Here is a 21,528-nt window from a genome sequence, read left to right as displayed (position 1 = left end):
GTGTCCAGATATGAACTCTGAACTCTCCTTGGGGGCTTAGTTTCTGTGCCTGATCCAGTTCTCTCCTTACAGCTTCCAAACAGTATGAGTTTCCTCTCTCCATCTTGTCTGTACGCCCTAAGAGAATGCGGCTGGGGCATAAAGTGCCGTGCCCTCTACCTGCCCCAGCATAGCCTAGCAGAGGTCCTAATAAATATTTCACAGGATCTGAGTGCAGAGTTCTCACTTTACAGCTGGAGAGGATCTGAAAGGAACGTGATGTTTCTGCACAGCCCGGACTTATAGCCAGGTCTCCTGACCCACTCCACAGCTCTCTCTGCTGCCCTGTTGAGCTGATATCAGAGTTGTTCTCTGCCTAGAATTCTTCCCAACCCCTCTGCTTGTCTCAATCTCATGTAGCCTTCAGGCCTCAGCTGAACTCTTACAGCCTTGACTTCCAACCTTGACTTGGTTCAATCAATCCCCCTATGCTTTGTTCTTACATCCTCTGGGGCAGAGATTTCTGGTTCCTTCCTGACGTCCATGATTACCTTCTTCTTCTGTAACAACTCCTGATTTAACGAGGAAGAAACATGTACAGTTAAAAGACCACATTTCGCAGCCTTCCGGGCAGCTAGAAAGTTGCCGAGTAAGCCTTCCAGGAAATTGAGAAGGAGTCAACTCATTTTTTCTCTTTGCATTTTGTTCTTTGGACCTTTCTTTCATTTTACCCAGAACACAAATGTGATGACTGGAGCCACAGCACCTATTTTGGGCTTGTGTGCTAAAGATATGAGAACAGAAAGATAGGAAAACCCTGAGGACTTTGTGGGAGCCATCGTTCCCGCCCTGGGCTGCCCATTTCTAGACTTGTTTTATGGAAGAGATAAAGCCTTCATTTGTTTTCGTCACTATAGTTGGATTTCTGTTACTGGCAACCAAACCCAATCCCAATTGATAGGGGACTCCTTGTAGTTCATGATAATTATGGTCAGAATCATTTAATGCCTCCTTTACTAAACTGTATGCTCTATGAGAGCAGGGATCCCATCTGCCTTGTTTACTTCTGTATCCCCAGCAACCAAAACAGTGCCTGCCGCTGTTAGTGCCAGTAAATGCTTAGCAAATCTTTTTGAGTGATTACATCCTAGTGAATATTTGGTGGTCTAGCAGAAGTCCTAAGGGGTCATTTGAGGAAAGAGTGGCTCTGATAGTGGCCTTTGTACTCATTGTGACAGGCTGCCCCAGCTGCTAGCAACTACCTTTCCTTTCTTGGTAAGTTGACTCCTCAATATCTTCATTTAAAAATCAAATTTTTGATGGAGTATAGTGGCTCATGCCTGTAAAACCAACACTTTGGGAAGCCAAGGTGAGAGGATCACTTGAAGCCAGGAGTTTGAGACTAACCTGGGCAACATAGTGAGACCTTGTCTCTTATTTTAAAAAAAATTAGCTGGGCATGGTGGCATGTACCTATAGTCCTAGCTACTTGAGAGGCTGAGTTGGGAAGATTGCTTGAACCCAGGAGTTGGAAGCTATCGTGAGCTGTGATTGTGCTACTGCCCTCCAATCTGGGCAACAGAGAGAGAGACCCTGTCACACACACACACACACACAAAATAAATAAAATTTAAAAAAACAGAAGGTTAATTTTTTCCAATATGAAAGTCTCTTTGAGGATATTCTTTTATAACCTCACTACCTATGATAGCTGCTTAAAAATACACAAGGAACAACCAGAACACACAGGAAAACCAACTTTTTTCTGTTCACTCTCAGTTCTATGCAGTTGCTTTTTTCACATAGGCTTACGTAAAAATTTGCATCAACCCCCACTCTAATATCATACTAGAATTTTCCCACTTATTAAAAAGTTGGACTGAGTTATAATTTTTAGTGGACAGACTGCAACCTGTTTTCCACTGAGGAGAATTACTTGGTCTGTTCCCTCTTCATTTTGTACTTTTTGTTTGAACGATGCTGTGATGAACCTCTCTTTGTGCCCAAAGCTTTTTCTGTGCTTAGGATTATTTCCTTAGATAGATTCTCAAAGTGGAATTATTTGATCAAGGGAGGTACACATGCTCCCATGTCATTTTGCAAAACGAGTCAATGCACGATTAGGGGAATCTTAAGGGAGAGACCCACTCATTTTTCTTTTCTTTGGGCTCAGTTTCCCTAGCTGTAAAACTGAGCAGGTCCAAACAGAGCTCTAGGTTCCCTTACAGGTTCGAAGCTCTGCTGATGGTTCAGGAATGAAGCTTCTGACGTCTTTCAGGGCATAAAGTCATAAGGCGACCTGGGTGTGTCAGCCATTGCCTCTGGTTCACCCTCTGAAGAGCTGACCTTCACCATAGGGAAGTGGGTCATTGGAGCCTTCAAGCTGTCTTCCTATGTCTTCCTCACAATAATACTCCTTCCCCAGCTGCCAGCAAGCTTATGCTCTAGTGCAACCCTAACCCTTCTGGAGAGGGCAGAGAGCTTCATATCCTAGAGTCTGAGGGATGTGAAGGTGGGGATTCACCTTTGACAGCAGTAGCAAGAAGAGGGCAATGCTTAACCCAAAGGGACACCTTGAAACTAGAACATCAGACCCCACTGCAGGCCACTGAGGGACCTCAGCCTGCGAGGCACGTAAACTACTCATGTGCACAGCTGGAGATGCCTCTGTGACGAGGCTCCTCAGCCTTCTCAGTAAGATCATATTACTGCATGTATTTTCATCTCAGTGACCTGCCAGACTGTGAGCTCCTTGAGGACAGTGATTCCTCTGATGTGTCTGCATCTGAGACACAGCAGGTGCTCTCTACCTATTTTAAGTGAGCAAGAGAAGGGAGATGCCCTGATGTGATGGGAAGAATTCATGGCAAGATGGGGAGGAGAGCCAGAGCTCAGACAGGAAAGAGTGGGAGGGAACAGCTGACGGCGGGAAAAGTCCTGGGATGCTCCTTTCTCTGATTCAAGACAACATAAACCGAACCAACTCCCAGTCCCTGCAGCCTGGCCCTTCTTGTGTGTGCAGATTGTAGGCCCTGAGATGGATGTTTAGGGAATGAGTCCTCAAAGCATATACATTGGCAAGGGTGGCAGAGCGCTGTGGGTGAAGGAGAAGCAGGTGCAGAAAGAGGAGGCCAGGGGATCTTATGGCTCCTTTGTCCATCCACAAAGCATTAGTTTATTTATTCACTCATTTTTTCATCCAATATTTTTTAGCATCTGCTCTGTGTTGTGTTCCGTGTTAGGTGCTGGATGTTCAAGGAGGCAAATGAGAGCTGTGGCCCCTGCAAAGGCCAAGAGCACGCCGAGGAAACATCAGTACCTGGGGAGGCAGTGTGTGCTGCCCAGCAGAGTGTGTGATGGGTGACAGGCATGGGCGGAACACTCACACAGAAGTGGCAGGGTGCCACAGGGGTGGCCGCAGGTTTGGCCATGCATGGGGAAAAGCGACTGCCTGGTTTGTCAGTGAGCCCTGTGGACAGCAGTGAGGCACCCCCCATGCAGTTCTGCAAATGGCACTCCAAAGGAGAGCTGGAGAATAGAGGAGGGAAAAATGGGAATTCCTTGTCATAATTGGATAGAGCTTTGGAAGGGGTTGAAGGTCATGAGTGGGAAACATGAGCCTAGAAAATATTGCTTACACATAAAAAAATGTCAGCCAAGATCAAACAGCAAATTACAACCTGACGTGCATGCTAGGGTCATGTCTGTGAAAATTTTACCTTTTGGAGGTAACGTGCAAAAAAAAAAAAAAAAAAAAAAAAGACTGTTGATTGCATGATGGGAGTAAGCTTATGGGTGATTTGTTAGATGGTTTTAAATGTTTAATCTTATTATGTAGTAGCTATAATCTTATCATTACAGTAGCGATACTAAAATTGAGGAGTAGAACAATGATAGAGTTTAGGGGGATGAGAGATGTTTTCTTGAGATTGATTTCACATAGTAAAAGGAAACCCAATAAAAGTAAGATGGAATGAATCCCCTCTACGTCTTCTTCTGTGACTGGGTCAGGCAGCTGTGAGCAGCTAAGAGAAGCCCTCATCTTACAGGTGGTTCAGCTCCACTTCCACTTCTTTTGGCAATTCACGGGGGATTATTTGTTTCTCTTAATGGGCAACAATTAGCTAATACCCCACCACTGCAAGCAAAGTAAAAGCTGGGCCTGTGTCAACAGTTCTCTTTTTGATGGGGTCATTGGTGTAACTGATAACTTCTAGCTGTATTAGGACTGGTAGCACATCAACATTGCTCCTCTGTTGTGAAAGGAAAATAGAAACGGCTAAGTCAACCGTATATAAAGGCTTATATTTGCTCTTCAAAAGTTTTTTTTGTTTTGTTTTGTTTTGTTTTCAACATATCTTTGCTGGGGTTGGGCCATAGCTTAATGGATATTTGTTGAATGACTAATTATTGACTTATAGGCTAACAGCCTCCTTTGAAGTAGGCTGAGCAAACAAACCATTAAGTGGAACATGGTGTCTAGGTTACACAGCTCACTCATCTGCTGATCGCTGAGGCACACTGCTGGTTATTACTACCTGAGACTCTGAAAGGAAGCACTAAAAAAATGAAGACAGAGGAATACCAGGAGAGAGAGGAGGTCCAGTTAGACCTAAAGGTGGGCAAGAAGAAGAGGTGAGATCCTCAGTATTGAACAAGTGCAGTGCAGCACATAGGTGATGTCTTAACAGGGGTCTCAGTCAATAATTGTTTGGTTGCAAGAAATAGAAGTATTATAAATTTAGCTCTCAGTAATAATGATGATTTTGTTGGAAGGCTATAAGGAATCTCACTGAATTCAAAGGCAGGGATGACAACCAGACCCGTGAGAGGCTCAAGGTGTACTGGAAAGTTATCAGAGACTCTCCTAGCTTCTGGCCTGTGTTTCTCTGTTTTTTTTTATTTTTTTATTTTAATCATCTCAGCCTATCTCAGTAGGTTTGCTTCATTCTTTTCTCTGCAGACTGGCTTTCTCTGTTCTGCCTTTTCCCTCCCTCCCTCCTTTCTTTCTTCCTTTTCCCCTTTCCTTTCCTTTTCCTTTCCTTTCCTTTCCTTCTTTCTTGGCAGAGTTTTGCTCTTGTTGCCCAGGCTGGAGTGCAATGGCACGATCTTGGCTCAGCGAAACCTCTGCTTCGTGGGTTCAAAAGATTCTCTTGCCTCAGCCCCCCAAGGAGCTGGGATTGCAGGCATGCGCTACCATGCCAGACTAATTTTGTATTTTTAGTAGAGACGGGGTTTCTCCATGTTGGTAAGGCTGGTCTCGAACTCCCAACCTCAGGTGATCCACCCGCCTGTGCCTCCCAAAGTGCTGGGATTAGAGGCGTGAGCCACCACACCCGGCTGTTCTGCCTTTTCTAGGTTTAAACTTAGTCACTTAAACCTGGACATGATCTCTCAGGTTATAGGTCCAATACCAAGAATCTTAAGTCCAGAGACCCGGGAGACAGAATCTGATTGGTCAATGGCTAGCCAATGAGGTGCCTCCCCTCAGTCAGGAGTCCATCGCTGTTCCAACAGCTGCAGCCAGGGAGAGGTACATGAATGTGGATAAACATGGCTGCAGGGACCTTTCCTGTGGGTGGTCAGGAAAGGAGGCACTGACTGAGCAGGCAACACATTGGCTAACATGTCATGCTGTGGGAAAAACTGGAATGACTTGGCTGTTGGATGAAATATTCAACCACATGTAGAAAATGCCCACCATGTATTTTTAAAAATGAATAACTTCTGAAGGTTGGAGTCCAGGTTGCCATAAGGGTCTACATAATACTTGATTTCCAAGGACTTTCCCCCTCGTTTTCCAAGTCTTTGGAGAGCGCAGTTAGTAGAAAATGTTAATGGCCAATTTTAGCAAATGACCATTTTGGTACTCTCAGGCCACTAGGGCTGGCTGGAGCTAATTTTTAGAATGCCCCCTTGATGATCCTGGCAACTTGTTTAATATTGACCTGGAGACACGGCATGGGCCCAGGTCCAAATGTCCGGCTAAGCCTACATTTGCTGTACTTGTGGCCAAGGAAAAGCCGCCCCAATTACTCCATGTGGACTTCTCGTCTCTGAATACTCCGTGAGTTGTCTGGTCTCACTGCAGAACTGCGGGGTGTGGTTGGGCAGGTTGTGCACAACTGTGCTCATGACTACCCTTAGACTCACACGGGAGCCTTGATTCTACGCTGGTTGCACGGTTTCATTTCTGTGCCTCCAGGTTCTACCCCTGGACTGTGAGCTCTGGGATGCAAGAGATGCGACTTCCTCTTCTATTGCTTGCCCAAGGGGCTTGTGCAGTCCTGGCCACTCATTTCTCTCCCCTGTTCCCTCTGTCCCTCCGAGGAGACTCTCAGAAAGACCCTGCCACCCATCCCCACACCGGATGTGAATGGAGGTCACTGCAGTCCCTCTCTAGGGCTAAATTTTAGGGCCTCTCTTTCACGGTGGCAGAGTCAATGTTGGCATCTCCCAGTGGGCAGGGAGAGTGCTTTCCTGTGGAGTGGGTTGTGCTCAGTTGTGAACTCACACTTAGCGCTGGTAAGACAAGCTCCAAGGCAGAGGCTAGTTTTCTAGGCCTTCCTCATGAACACGTGGTGGCTGCATTAGCTTATCCACAGGGCCCTCCTACTCTAAGCTTCTGGTCCCAATCAGTAAGCGACTGGCCCTTACTAGACCCCCACCTACTGGGTACTTGGCTGATGGACGGAGTCACCATCTCTTTGCTTGGGCACCTGGAGCCCCTGAGCTCCAGGCCCTGCAGGCCTTTCCCTGCAGAGCCCAACCGCAGGGTTTGGCTGATAGCCTGGAACTGCCTCACCATCATTTTTCACTGGCCCCACCCCAAAGGACAGCCTCCCCAAGTAACCTTTTTCAGTTGCTCCAACTTCCCTGGAGTATTGACTTAGCCAGAGAGCACGCTCCCTCTCTAACCTCGGTGTGTTTGCTCAGCGGAGGAGTGGGCATTAGGTCCACTTGACTCCATGAGCACACAGGTTCCTCTGTCTTTACAGGAGCGTCCCACGGAGGGGGTGCCGCGGCGGGCAGGGGGGACTGAGGAGGGAGGCGCAGCTTCCTGTTCTGCTGCCGGTTATCACAGGCTGTTCTAATGCTGCTCAAACAATATTGAGAATAACCCTGGCTCAATAGCACCAGTGTTAGGCTGCAAAGTCAATATTGGCTGAGCAAACACAGCAAATAAGGAGTTGCTATTTGCGTAGCTATGAGTACTTGTGTGCTCCGGCTGCCTCGACAGGGCCCTTGGAAATGAACGGGAAGGAGGAGGGTGTCTGGAGGTGGAGTGGGTTCCTGAGAGGGGCTAGGCCAGGATTTCTCACCTTGGCTTTGTTAACAATTGGGGCCAGATAGTTCTTTGTTGTGGGGGACTATCCTGTGCATTGTAGGATGTTTACCAGCAGCCCTGGCCTCTGCCCTCTAGATGCCAGTAGCACCCCCTCCTGATTGTCCAGAGAAACCAAAATGTCTCTTGACATTGCCAGATGTCCCCTGGGAAAGGACAGAGGGCAAAAACTCCCCATACTGAGACACACTAGGCTGGGTGCAGGACGAGGCTGAGGAGCAGACGGGCTAGAAAAGAGAGAAGGGTTAGGAGGGGCCTACTATGCCTCTTTGACCCTCCAGCTCTCCAGCTGGGTCTCTCCCCAGTCTCTCGTAAGTGCCAAGAAAAGCCAGGCTCTTTAAGAACTAGATGCAATGTACAAGTGCCTCTTCGATAGAAGAGCCTTTTCAGCTGCTGGCTGGATGTCTGTGGCCACCTCCTTGCCCTTGCCCTGTCTTGGAACTCACTCCTGTTCTCCATCCCGAGAAAGGGAGACGTTGTAGGATGCTCAGATAATTTATGTCTGTCTCTCTCTTGTAGAATTTCTGGCACGTTTTGCCCTGGCCGGTGACCTTCTCGGTCAGACATGCCTATTTATAACAATCTGTCCCTGGCTCTACTTCCTCCCCTTTGCCACAAGGGATTGGCTCGTGCATTCTTGAATGCTGTGAGTGGCCGAGGCTGGGCCTGTGGGAGGGCACAGGGCAGGGAGGGGAGCCAGGCATGCTGGCCAGAGGGCCTCCCTGGGGACAACCTGCACCCGCTTGGTTCTTCCTCAAGCTCTGCGGGGTCACATCCAGGTTCACCTTTGGTCTGCTGCTGGGAGGGCGATAGAGAAAGTATTTATAGCCTGGTGAAGGCCAGGGTGCCTCAGGGGCTTTCTGTGTCATAGCCACCAGTCCTCACTGCTGGGCCGTAGCTGGAGCAGAACGATGTTCAGAGAGGCTGTGCTGAGGGGGCTCTGGCCACATCTTGATGCCTGGAGACCTCTCCTCCAGGCCAGGCTGCCACGGCTCCCAGGTTGGGGTGAATTAGGAATGAAAAGAATGACACTGGCAATAAATGAGCATTAGGCACTGTTCCTTTTGGAATGTTGATCCTTTTGGTTGTGGTGGGAGCAGGAGGGGAGCCCATTCTTGGGCAGCTGTGATGATGTGGGGGTTGTGATTGTCATACCATTGGCTTTGGCTTCAGAAAGTGGCATCTTGGGAGGAGGGAAAACTCCTGGATCTCCAGATGTTGAGAAGGTAAGAACAGGCAGGCAGAAGAGAACCAGGCGGCCTCGGCATGGTGAAGCGGCTGCAGGAAGGTGGAAAGTTGTGATTTTTTTTCCTTTTTTTCAGGGTTAGCACACACTTTATGCACCAATCTATGTGTCCTCTCCGCTGTTCCCCTTCCCTCCTTCCTTAGAGAGAGGAGGAGAAGATATTTGAGAAACCTACCGCATGCGACTCCCTCCTAAAGGTACTTGTGCAAGAATGTTTCACAGAGCAATGGAAGCCTTTCAAAACTTGTCAGACCCATTGCCTGATTTCTTTAGAGACTTGGCAGGGGGCAGGTTGGCATGATTAGACTCAAGGCCCAAAGACGGAAACATTCCTGAAGCAGCCATCCTGATTGTGGGGTCACCTGGGGAAACAGGGATCCCTCCCTCCAAAGCTGATTCTGCCTTTGGAGTGTCAAGGAGGGGCCTCGGCGCCTGGCCCACCCCAGCCAGAGCTCCCCTGCTGTTGCCTTATCCTGGTGCCCCACTTCCCAGCTCCCTGCAGGTGTATTTTCCTTTCTGCTTGGAAGATGGGTGATGTGGGCTGTGGTTGTGGAGAAACAAGCCTCGGTGTTAGCAGTGGGGATGGGGAGGTCCGTCAGCTGGCTTCGGTCTCACCTCTCTGGCATCCTGGGGTCCTGTGTCGGACTTCATTTGAAGAGAGGCTTCTGCTCTTTGAAAAAGAAAAGTTGCAGCTATAGTGGAAAACAATGTGACTTTCAAGCCGGGGGTAACTGAGTTCCCACCCCTGTTCTTTCACTTGCTGGACACATTCACAGAAGGAGATGTCACCCTTCTGAGTGTCGGTTGTCCCACCCGCAACATGGGAAGAGCAACATTCAGCCTCTAGGGCTGAAGCAAGGATAAACAACAAGACTGCATGTGTGTGTGGTGACAGTGCCGTGCCCAATGCCATAGACACTCGGGAAATGGAAGCCGTTGATGCCTTTGCCTTCCCCTCTAGATCCTGCTCAGCTTCCCAGGCCAGTCCAGGTTGAGGCCCCACCACGTGGTCCCTTGGGACCTTGCTTCTCAGCCCCCCAGTGATCTGTTCCCTCTTTGAGAGAAGGAGAGTGACAGAAAGAACACCTGCAGTGGACTCGAAAGACCTGGCTTGAAGTGCCGACTCAGCAACTTAGTAGCTGTAAGGCATCAGGCCAGGGACTTAACCTCTCTGAACTTTAGTTTCCTCATCTGGATAATGGCCTGATGATACTTTCCTCCGAGGTGCCAGTAAGTCAGGAGAAGGCAGTGCTTCAGAAATGTGGGTCTAGTTATGAAGCCCCCTTTGGGATTTGTTTAAAGTGCGGGTTGCTTATTTTCACTACTCAAAGCTTCTGATGCAGTTGGTCTGGGGTGGAGCCCGGGAATCTGCTTTTTAAATAAGCCATCAGGTGACTGGGATGCAGGCAGCCCACCAAGAAAAAAATACAGAGTGTGTAATCCCAGTGTCCCGGGTGCTCACCAGACAGTGTCTGCAGGGGAGGCCCCCACATAGCACAAACACACCCTATCTGACTCTCCAGCGGCTCAAGCAGGACCACCAGGAAAGTCTTCTCAAATGCCTCTGAGATTCCCCCCAAATGCCGCCTCATGCAGCAGTCACCACATGGGCCTGTCCAGTTCTCTTTCTCCTGCCCTATCTCCCATCTGTCCATGTGCTGTGCACCTAAGGCTGCTTCAGGGGACCTCCCTTGGAAGCTGTTGGTCATACCCAACCTAGAGCACCCTTGTCCGTATTGAGGGCACTTCCTCTGGATGCTTCTGAAGGTTACCACAATGTGAGTATCAGATGGGGATAGGTCTGATGTAGAATATGGGCTGCAGCTCTCTGCAGCTCTGTGTCACTTTTGTCACTGGACACCGAAGCTGCACAAAGCATTGCAAGGTGTCTCGTGCTAAGAACTCCTCTTTGCTGGGGCTAAAACTCAGTCTGAGAGCTGGGCAGGACACACACGCCATCTCCTCCTCACAAGATACTGAGTTCTTGATGTGGCAGACATGTTCTGTCATCCTAGAGTCCCGTGGCGTCTTGCAAAGGGGTGGGCACAGAGCAGAAACCTGGTGAGTGCTTTTGGATTGGTTGGTAGCTCTGTGGGAGTGGAGGTAGCTCCGGAGAATGTGCTTTGCCTCTTTTCTCAGCTTCATCCTTTCACATGGATGTAGTTGCTCTGTCATGACCTGAGATCCAGGCTGCCAGTATACCCTCTCATCATCATCCCTGCGATAGTGAATACACCCCTCCATTCATGTAGGGCTTTGGCACCACCTGAATCATGATCTTCCCCACCTTGCAAAGACCTGCCACCATCACAGGGGACTTCAGTGTCCCTGTGAATAACCCATCTGCCATCCATGCCCCACATGCTTCCTAAACCTTTTCAGGCACATTGGCATCACCACCACTCCATGCTTTCACTCACACCCTCAGTTCTACCCTAAATGCTGGGGATTTAGCATTTCCCAAAGGATGGCCTCTCATCAGCACCATTTGGGGAGCTTTAAAATATAGATTTCCAGATCCCAGATCTGTTCAATCAGAAACTCCAGAAATGGGTCCAGAAACTGGATCTGACCTTCTGATGATCAGCCACATCAGCGACCACTGGATTTTGTCATCCTCTGTTGTGGTTCTCTGGAATCCAACCTGACAGTAGCCCACCGCCACAATCAATTACCCCTGTGCCTTGTTTTCCCCTTGTCAAGTCATTCAGGCTTTTGACTCTCTCTCTCTCTCTTTTTTTCCTGTCCATCAGCTTCCTCCTCTGTTTGTGTGTGCTCCTCATGTAGCCTGGACTAGGTGAGCAACACATACCCTCTTCCCTGGTCCCTGCCTTAGCTGTCTGATAAAACCAGAGGTCAGCCTTCTGCACTCCTGCCCCCAGTTTGCCTCTGATACCCCTGGGATCACTGCTGCATGCATATGCGAGGAGCCTACACTCACTCAGGTTCTTTGGGATACCTGACAATCCTCTCCTGAGTTGTCAGCTCCATCTCCCAATCCCCTCCACAACCATTCCAAGTTTCTACTGCTTTCCTCAGTCTTCCATCCCAGCACCCGCCGCCTTGTGCGCCTACTCTGTGCCCAACAAGAGATACAGAGCTGAGCAAGTTAGATGTGGGCCCTGTCCTCATGAAGCTTACAGTCCAACGTGGAAGAAAAGACAAGCAATAATGATCAGTGCTCTTGATCATGCGGAAAGACAAGGGCAAGGTCACAGGGAAAGTGAAGCCTGCAGGTGGAAAATGCCTTCAGTAGCCAGCCCCTGCTCCATCTGCACATCTGGGGTCCTGCAGCCACCTGCTCTCCTTCCCTCATTCTTGCTGGAAGAGAGATTTTTCTACTTTACATGGTCACCCCCTCCTCTGTACTTGTGATCCCCCTTTCCCCTGCCAGGAACTTCACAGATTAGACCCCTCCTCAAAGGTTCAATCTCTTCATATCTATTGTTTCATCCCTTTCAGCTCAGTCTCTCTTGCCTTATTGTTATTAGTAATAAGATTAACTGTTTGCTGAAATCAATGCAGGTAAGTGTCAGTGACATTATTCACAAAGAACCAGCCATCAGATGGCCATAGAGGGAGGGATTTAAAAAGGCAGAGAAATGTGAGGCATGGCAGTGGAGGGGGGAAGGGGAATGGGCTGGGCACCTTCCACATGTTTTCTTGTTTAATCCTCACAACTTCATGGGGCGGGTGTGATCATCGTGTTTTGGCTTTGGGAGGTGCAGCCATTTAAGGCTGCAAAACTGCTGTGTCAGTCAGTCAGTTAAAAAAACAACCCATTTCCAGTGTTCCATATGCACAGGGTGTTCATTCAGGAAATTAGAGGCTGGCCCAGCCACCGGAAGGAAGGGCTGGGGGAGCAAGGGTCAGGAAGGCATCACGGAAGGTCAGCATGCAGGCTTCAAAGTGGATATCTCTCCAGGGCTGGCCTGGAAGCAGTATGAAACCTCCAGGAAGCTCGTGCTGACGATGAGCCACAGCTATGGGTGGGAAATGGCAGGCACATGCCCAGAAGAGGCTGCAAACCTCATATCTGCACCAACTGCCTTAGGAGAGGAATGGCCTCTCCTCTCTTTCACCTTCCAAATATCATGTGAGTGTCTCCCTGGCAGGATCCAGCCTGGGGTCCTGTAGAGAACGGGAATCTGGGAACTCCAGGTCCTGGAGGAGACAGTGGACGAGGGCGGTAAGGATTCAAGGTGATGACAGACAGTTCAGCACGAATGCCACTAGGCAAAGCTGGGTCAGAACCCAGATCTGCAGGCTTTAGCCCTCCACTCCATTTCCCAAGCCACGCTGACCCCCTTTGAACTTTCTCTTAAATAACTTTGTTTTTGCTTCACCACTCTGTAGAATTGTCTGAAATTCCTTCAACCATCAATGAATTTGGAAGACAATGGGCCGTTAACTGTGGACTAAACCTTCATGAACTTTCCTTCTTCTCAAATAATATTTCTTGCTTTAGGATCAAACACTCAAGGTATTGGTCTCCAACCTGTGATTTTGAAGCTTTTTAAAAAGAATTCTTTGTTCAAATGTTAAACAGAACCCCACTGTACGCAGTGGGTACTGAAGGTAACTAGCCTCCATGCTGAGCGCCCCTATTCTATCTGCCCTGGGCAGGACTGGGGGACATCAGGTTCTGGAGGACATTAGACAGAGGAGGAAAAGGAGCTTCCTCTCAGCCCAGAAAACATTGGCAAGTTAGAGAATTGTGGGAGTGGAGCATCAAAGAGGAGGCCTTTCTCTATTTCTTCCCATTCTCATATGTGGCTTTTATGGTTCAATGACTGGGCTTTTTTGGAAAGAAATAGGGCCTTGAGGATTAATATCTGGGAATGGAGCTAAACAGAAATCTGTGTCCCTTTGGCTGCAGTTTTCCATGGGCGTCACCATCTTTTCCCAGAGTGGCTTTAGCAGGGCATGCTGGGAGGACTCTGTTAAGAGCAGCATCCTAGGCTGAATGGGGCCTTCCTTAGGGTCCTTGGAGCTCATAGATTTGCTTTGTCTTGCTTCCCTGGTTCTGCAGCCCCCAGGCCAGTATTTGTGTGCTTGTGCTTGTGCTTGTGCATGTGCATGTGTGTGTGTGTGTGCATGTGTGTGTGTATATAATTCATTGAAGTGAGAGAGACAATGGATTCTAAATTCTCGGTAAATTGCAAATATTGTGAGATGTGTTAGTACTCTGGGCCAAGACAAATATAATTTTGGATTATTAAGTCTACATGACAAATGAGTGCTTATTAATTTTTATTTATCTTGAGTGAATTAATAGGGACCAGTGATGGGAAAAAAATAATTGTCATTCTACTCATTCATAGAGAATAGCTGATTTGGAGAAAACCTTAAGAAACAGTAGCATAAAATCACAGAATGTTGAAGCTGAAACCTTTATTTGCTCTAATTCAATAAATATGTATTAAGTAACTTCTTGGTTCTGGAAATTCAAAAGCATACAAGAAACTGTTCCAGTCCTCAAGGAGCTCAGAGTTTGGTAGGGGCAACAATAGAAATTTGATCAAAGAATAAAGGTGGTATGAAATTAGGGCAGGCTGTCATTAACTCCTTGTGGGGGTAAAAGAGCCAGAGAAGGCTTTCTAGAGGAGGTTATATCTGAGTTGGGTTTTGTTGTATGAGTAGGAGCTTGGCAGGAAAAAAAGTTGGAGAAAGGCATTCTTGTCAGAAAGAAGAACATAGGCTTGTTAATCCATGAGAGGAGTTCAGAAATCCAGCGGTCTGAAGGTGTAAAGTGGAGGGAGATGAAGAGAGAGGGGTGGGCAGGGAGCAGGTCCTGAAATCTGAGTTGAGGATAGGTCTGGACTTTTCCTCCATGATCAGGAGCTATCAAAGGTGTGAAGCAGGAGAAAGACCAATTTGGTGGACCTATGGGGGATGCACCAGAGGAGGCAAGGCTGGAATCAGGACCCCCTTATGAGGAGGTTGCAGTGGATGGGGATAGAAGCCAGGCAGAGCTAATGAAAAGGGAGAAAGTGGATGGATTATATCAGTTTCCTTTTTGCTACTGCAACCAGTTTTAAACTTAAAGCAAAACAACTTAATTTTCTTACAATTCTGGAGACCAGAAGTTCAAAATCAATCTACTGGGCTAAAGCCAAGGTATCAGTCTGGCTGGTTCCTTTTGGAGGCTCTAGGGTAGACGCTATTCCCAGATTGCCTTTTCCAGCTTCTAGAGGCCACCTGCATGTCTTGGCTCATGGCCTCTTCTGTCATCCTCGATCCGCATTATTCCAGTCTCAGCTACCATCATCACATCACCTTCTGTCTGACTCTGACCTTCCTGCATCCCTCCTATAAGGACTGTTGTGGATATTCAGAGCCCAGCTGGAAAATCTCCTCATCTCAAGGTTCTTAATCATGTTGGCAAATTTCTCTTTGCCATGTGAGTTAACATTCACAGGTCCTAGGGGTTAGGATGTGGACATATTCGGAAGGCCATTATTTAGCCTAGCACCTGGATGCAAAGGACTTTGGGAACTGTAGCCAATACAATTTGGTAACTGACTAGGGAGAATGGAGGTGATAATGGGAGAGAAAACCCTTGCGGATACTGGTTTGGGCGGCAAGTGAATGGTGGTGCCACCAAGAGAAAGAAGGAGGAAGAGCAGAGTTGGAGAGCAAGTGTAGCGGGAGGTGTGGAATAACGTGCTTAGTTTTGAACACGGTGAACTTGAGATGTCCAGTAGGTCATCAGATACGTGGAATTCAGGGGAGAGGTCTGGGTGAGAAAGAAATCTGAGTCAGTCATGTGCGGTTGGTAATCGAAACTGGGGTGTGGGTAATGGTAACTCAGGGAGTGTCCAGAAAAGAAGTTTTGGAACTTTATGGTACATCAGAATAGCCTTGGCATAGAGTTGGCAGGTTTAGCAAATAAAAGTACAGGAGGCCCTGTACAATTTGAATTTCAGATAAACAACAAATAATTTTTTAGTATGTCTCACATATGGCACGCACCTCACTTGCCCTGCCTCTCCTTTTTTATCTGAAATTCAGATTTAACTGGGCATCCTGCTTTTTGCCTGGTGACTCTACCTTGGGAGCGTGTTAAAAGCAAGGCACCTTTGTGGGCTGCGTTCCCAGGATTCTGGTTCAGTTGGTCTATGGGGAGGCTGTATTTTAACACACTCTCCAGGAGACTCTCAGGCAGTTAGACCTGTGAGACACTGAAGGAGAGTGAGGAAGAAAGAGGGCTTGGGAGCAGACCCCAAGAACCTCAGCACTGAAGGGCAAGGGAAGGAAGAAGCCAGCGCACCGGCCTGAGAAAGACCAGACAGAGCAGCAGGAGGAAAACCAGCCCTGGTGGCCTCATGCAGGTGCTTTGAGGACGAGCATCAGTGCAGCAAGAAGCTGTAAGAGGCCATGAGTTAAAATGTGGAGTCAGTGGTGACTGGCAGATTCGTGGAGACTCCACAGCATTCTTGTTCATTGGAGTTCTCCTCCAGTCTGGGCTGTACCCAGGACACGGTGATCATGCCTGTATCTCTCTGCCTGTCTGCCTCTCTGCCTGAGGGCTTTCCCCAGCACAGCTTGGCTGCAGGCAGGCACGACCTGAAAATTCAGGAGTGCAAATGCCCCAGGACAACCCTCACCAGTGGGGCATGCAAGCTGGTGGACCACTGGCCCAGCCTGCCAGCTCCAAGAGCTCAGTCCGCTCAGTTTCTCAGAGGGGACTCAGAGGGATTGAGCCTCTGTTGCCCACAATGGTGTCCTTCTTCTTAATCACACTTGGTTAGCTTCTCTCCCTTCCCTCTCTCACTCTGTCCCTGTCCCTCCGATTCTCATTCTCTGGAATCACTTCCAGAGATTATACTACATGCACCCAGGACCTTGTCTCAGGGTCTGCTTCTGGGAGGACCAAAACCAGGACCTTGGAGATGTCCGCTCCCATGGAGTCATGGGGAAGAGCTGAGGGCAGCAGGCAGAGGGGTGGGAGGGGGCGATGGTCCCCAGAAGGAGCCATGAGGCAGGGAAAGGCTGTCGTCAGTGAACCCCAGCCTGCCTGTGTGCACCTCTCCTTGGGAGCCTGCATTCCCCAGTGCTTACCTCATGACCCTGGTTCCCTGAGACACCTCTGCAGAACCTCCTTCTAGGATCTCTGGACCCTGGTGGACCATTTCACTGGGACTCTGCCCTCTTCAGCCATGCTAATGAGGGCATGTATCTATCCCCCTTCTCCTGCTTTGCAGCTGATGATGTTCTTCCATTTCAAAATAGGCCTTCAATATCTTAGAGAAGGAAGGAGATGAAGCTTTCCTGAGCACTGCTTTGTATACAACTCTGCTATCTCATTTAATCCTCACAACACCATAGACAGTGATTTTTCCCATCTTTCCAGTGAGGACACTGGGGCTCAGGGGAGTTAAGTCACCCTCTAAAGTCACCCATGCCGTAAGTGTTGGAGCTTGGACGCTGGTCTGCTGCCTTGCCAGGCTGCCTACATGCGACAGGTATCTGAGGATGACACCCACACTCAACCAAGCCCTTTCCCTGTCCAGGCCGGTGATCACATTTTCTTTAGATGACACTTCAAGGGGCACAGCTCCTGAACTCTCACCTCTCGGGTGACATTCTTGGTCTGCCTTCACAGTGAAATATAGCACCCAGGGCTGGTAGCTTTCCAAAAGAGCCCTGTGCCAGTTACCTCTGCTGACCTGAACATTACACCTCCATCTCTGACCCCAGGATCGCATTAGCTTTTGAAACAGCTGCAGTCCTTACATGGGCTCATATGAAGCTTTGGGGTTACCTAAAACCCCCGGGTCTTTTTCACATGGCCTGTTGCCAAGCCAGGCTGCTCCTGGGGCAGTTCATCATTTTGATCCCAAATTGATTTGTTAGGACTGTGGTTTTCATGGTTTGGGCTAACATTACAACAAAAAGAAATGCAATAGGTGTTGATTTCCCTATACGGCCAATGACTGGCCATTAATGAATTCATATTTGTGTGCCTCATATTTCCAAGTAGATTTTCTGTTCCTTGAGGGCAGAGGGCATGCTTTCCCTCTTCCGCATTGCCTACAGGGTCTGGCACAAAGGTCTGCAAACAGTATGTCTTCCGCAAGCACTCTTATTGCCTGATTGAGGAAAAACACCCTCAATCCCTCAATCCTGCCCTCCTCAGCCTCAGCTTCAGCTCTTGTCAGCACCACTCTCCGCAGCTGACTGTACTACACGGAACACCCCCATCTGGAATGCTCCCGTAGAGTGGCTTCTTACAGTAGTGGTGGCAGGCAAGATGGCAGACTGAAGAAAAGAGTACTGGCCCTGGATCCGAGATACCTGGGTCTGAATCAGCTCTCGCATGTGACCGTGTGCTGTTCCCTCATTTGTAAAATAGAGACAATGAAAATAGGTTAACGTATTGAATGCGTACTGTAAAATGTGCTCCATGCTTTTTGCCCGTAATCTCAACCCGGTGAATTAGGGATAATAAATATTTCCATTTTTTAGATGAAAAAATCTGAAATTCAGAATAGTTAATTTGCTTGCTCAGGGTCACAAAAGTAAAGCGTGCAGAGCTGGCGTTTGAACCCATGCTCTCTGCTCCACCCTTAGCCATTGGGCGTAATAAATATGTCACCTCCTAGATTATTGCACAAGAGAATGGCAACTCGCTGGTAAAGTGCCCATCACCATGCCTGGCACACAGTAAGTACTCAGTAAGTGCTATCTCTCTCCCCAGCTGCCTCTCCACCTTTAATTTTTCCCTCGCCTCAGGGCAGAGCTAGGACGGAAAGGTGGAAGTAGAGGAGATTCACTTTCAATATGGTCATGGGAGCAACTCCTGACAGTTTTGAGTCCTCAGAGAGAGATCACTGTTCTTGGAACAGGAGAGCAGAGCCTGGCTGGTCAGCTGTTGGTGGCGGAGCCACTGTCTCAGTCTGGAGGAAGGAGGAGTCATCATGTGGGGGGGTGGCTGGGGACCCGTGGGTCTTTGAGAAAGAATTCCTTAGTTAACAGGGCCATCCTGACCCCTCTCACTCTTGTCTGTCACACATGATCTATCACCACATGGTGTTGATCCCACCCCACCTGCCCTGGCATCCTTCTACCTGCTTCTCTCCAGGCCACCAGCAACTCTCCTGTTGAACCTGGCATTGGCCATCTGAGTGTGTGACCTCTCTCGATTGTCTATCCACACAGCACTCTGTAGATCTTCCCAAAATACAATGTGCTCATACCTCGCCCCAGCCCAGGACCCTCAGAGCCTTTCTGTCTGTAGGAAAAGGTGCTAAGAGACCTTCAGAGGTCTCTCTGCCAGTCACCCAGGCCCTCTCAGGGCCCCCAAAGCCTCTGGCAGGCCTTTTATATGTGCCTTTCCCTCAGCCCGGGACCTTCTCTGTCCTCTCTCTCTGCTAACTTTGTCTTCCTCTTCCAAGCCTGTGCATTGCCATTTCCTTGAAGCTGTCTTTGATCACCCCTTTTCCTCCATCCTCACCCCAGGTGACAGTGTGAGTCTCCTTCATCAAAGCCCCCACCTCTAGGATCTAGAATTGAGCCATGCAGTACAAGCTTTTCTTGAGTCCTCCAGGTGCCAAGAAGACTTGGCCAGACCACGCGGATGCAGAGATAAATGAGCCATGTTCCTGGGCCTGGAGGAGCTCTTGAGAACAGCATGGAGTGATGTGTTGGCCAAGTTAAGCTCAGGTGCTCTGGGGAAAACTACATAAGGAACACAGATAATCCAGACTGAGGGAGTCAGGGAGGGGCTTCCTGGTGGAACAAGTGATTAAATAGAGCTTTGAGGTCTCAGTGGGGGATAGGATGTCAAGAAGGGAAAGAAGTTTGTGCTCAGCTGGAGCCCTGAGTGAGTAAGCCATGCCGGGCACTGCAGAATGCCTGAGCCGAGGCTGCACAACCCTTGCTGATGGGTGCCGCAACGGGTGAGTGGGAAGGAGTCTCCTTGGAGGCCTCCCAGGTCTCTGGAAAGGCAGCAGTGGGGGATGCACAGGAGGACTAGGTATGGAGGGACAAGAGGGTAAAGAGGTTGATCAGGAACCTGCTTGATTTAGAGTCCTTGTGGGATCCCTGAGTGGAAATTCCTTAGTGGGAAGGGCATCTGAAGTAGAGGGAATAGCATGAAAAGGCCAAGAGGCCAGACTGAAAGGGCCATAGATAGTGGGACAATGAGCACACCTGGCTGGAGTGTGGAGAAAGGGGAGGGAGGGACTGGTCAGCTGGAGGAGGTTCCCAAGGTTACTGTACCTGAAAGTCAGTCATGGGCCAGACGCTGTGCTAAGTGCTTTTTTAAACATTACTTTTTATCTTCCTGACAAACCTGCAGCAGCCTCATTTTACAGATGAGAGCATTGAGGCTCAGAATGGATAAAAGACTTGCTCAAGGCCATGTAGCACTAGCAAGAGCCTTGCACAATAGGTGCTCAATATATATGTCCGAATGGGCTGACTGACTGCATGAATGAATCAATGAATCAATGAATCAATGAATCAATGAATGAATAATAGAATTCAAGCTCAAGCACGCCTGGCTTTCAGCTTGAGCTCTGTCCTGTCCTATACCTTGTTGCCTGAATTCTCTCCACCTCAAAAACTAACTATCATTCTAACGGTAAGAAGGGTGAATAACATAGCTTCCCCCTGAGCCTGAAGTGGTCGTGGCTTTGAGCAAAGCCCTCACATTCCTCCAAGCCAGGAGCTCATGACCACATGCTTCCCCCCTTCCGGAATCTTCCCTAACTCCTCCTGGGGCAGCTCCATGCCAGCTGCCCTTTTGAAAGCCACTGTTTGCTTTCCCTGCCTCCAGTTTTATCATTTTCTCCAGGAAAATATTTGCCTTCCCATTATTTTAATCATGCCTCACGGGTCCAGCAGGGAGGCCTTGCAGAAGAATAAGCCCTGTTTCCTGTTTGCTGTACTGGGAAGACAAACAGGTTTGTTTGACTTACCTGCGTTTTCCCAGTAGGTGGACCCCTTGGAGCAAACACAGACTAGACCTTGGGCTTCCTGCCCCTTGGACCTGGAGTTGACTTGACTGGGGAGCATTTAAAATGGAAAGTGCTTCCCTTAAGCCAAGCTGGGGTGGATTGAGCTATTCTCTTTTGTTTATCACAGAGCATGGATTTCTCTTATCATGCACAGTGCCTGAACTGGAATTGAGCTTCTCTTGAGTCCAGGAAACATTCAGTCTTCCTCAAATAGCAACCGGGCCCTGTAATATTTGAATGGATTTATCTAAGAGTGAGACTTCAAGATGAAAATATTCTAGAGATTAGGGGTGGGATTAAGTAGGGGGCTATGACCAGGGAGAAACTTGAAATTATTGGGGTAAAAATGACCCCGATTTTTGAAGCCAGACAGATCTGGTTCAAATTCAATTACAGGTGAACTACTTTTGTGTGTGTGTGTTTCTAAGGATAGAGCTGTTGCTTCATTCATTCTGTGAATGTTTAGTGAGCACTTCCCAGGTGTCATCCCTATTTTAAGTGTTGTGATGCACCGGTGAACAAAACAAGTAATAATTTCTGCCCTTTGAAGTTTACAATCCAGTGGGAAAAAAACAGGCAAACATAAGACATAAGAAAAACAGGCAGCAAGTTAGAAAGGGATCAAAAAAAGTGGAAGAGGGCCAGGTGCGGTGGTTCAAGCCTGTAATCCCAGCACTTTGGGAGGTAAAATTGGGTGGATCACCTGAAGTCAAGAGTTCAAGACCAGCCTGGCTAACATGGTGAAACCCTGTCTCTATTAAAAATATAAAAAATAGCCAGGCATGGTGGCAGGCACCTGTAATCCTAGCTACTCCGGAGGCTGAGGCACAAGAATCTCTCGAACCCAGGAGCCGGAGGTTGTAGTGAGCTGAGATCACGCCATTGCACTCCAACCTGGGTGACAGAGTGAGACCCAGTCTCAAAAAAAAAAAAAAAAAAAAAAAAAAAAAAAAGGTGGAACAGGTTTAGTGTAATTGGGAAGGTGGTGTTGG

At 48.5% G+C, this 21,528-nt stretch overlaps 1 long non-coding RNA gene across 1 annotated transcript in view; it reads left to right on the top strand.

Moving 5' to 3' along the window:
- The first annotated feature begins 4,506 nt into the window (after window positions 1–4,506).
- LOC104662611 overlaps window positions 4,507–21,528 on the top strand; it is a 34,714-nt gene continuing 17,692 nt past the window's right edge. Inside the window, exons 1-2 of the long non-coding RNA XR_748016.2 lie at window positions 4,507–4,614; window positions 5,507–5,512. This is a non-coding gene — a long non-coding RNA (uncharacterized LOC104662611). The remainder of the gene's footprint in view (window positions 4,615–5,506; window positions 5,513–21,528) is intronic.

The sequence above is a fragment of the Rhinopithecus roxellana genome, chromosome 5 (assembly GCF_007565055.1).
Source record: "Rhinopithecus roxellana isolate Shanxi Qingling chromosome 5, ASM756505v1, whole genome shotgun sequence".
NCBI classification, from domain to species: Eukaryota; Metazoa; Chordata; class Mammalia; order Primates; family Cercopithecidae; genus Rhinopithecus; species Rhinopithecus roxellana.
This window is presented reverse-complemented; position numbering and strand designations above follow the sequence as displayed.